This window comes from Halyomorpha halys, unplaced genomic scaffold (genome assembly GCF_000696795.3).
Source record: "Halyomorpha halys isolate HHAL.00 unplaced genomic scaffold, Hhal_1.1 Scaffold306.1, whole genome shotgun sequence".
Lineage (NCBI taxonomy): Eukaryota > Metazoa > Arthropoda > Insecta > Hemiptera > Pentatomidae > Halyomorpha > Halyomorpha halys.
In genome coordinates, this window is record NW_027106917.1 from 276804 (window position 1) to 277398 (window position 595).

Below are 595 nucleotides of genomic sequence, written 5' to 3' on the forward strand. Positions count from 1 at the left end.
GGGGAAATCTCCCGAAACGTTGCTATGTAATAAGTAATAAATTATTATACAGTAAGAAGGAAGAAATTGTTATCATTCACTAAATCAAGTTAAAACATATTTATTTTGCTGACGTTTCGACCTGAATTTCCGGCTTTCTTCAGGGCTGAAAAAATAAAATAACAAACATAACTCAGAGAAACATATATATATATATTTTTTTAACATTTCTTCCTTTTGTTTTTTATTCTTCAAATCTCTTTTCCCTTGTAACTCCTTATTCACTTTTCAGGATATTCTATAGTTATTTTAGCTTATTGTTTTTTTTGCCCATTGTATCATAGATATCATTTTCTTTCATACATTTTATTATGTTGATTTAAATTGTTTTCCGTTATTTTTATACATTAATTATATGTCTTATTATATTAATTCCATTATTCATAATTTACATTTTCTTTCACATCTTTCATCATGTTTATTTCTTTATATACTTGAACACTGTCTGTTTTTGATCTTTTGATCATTTGTTTTGCATAATTCATGCCTCTAATATCAAAACTACAGCATTGGCACAACATAGCATTAAATACAAACATCAATTTGATTTTAATAA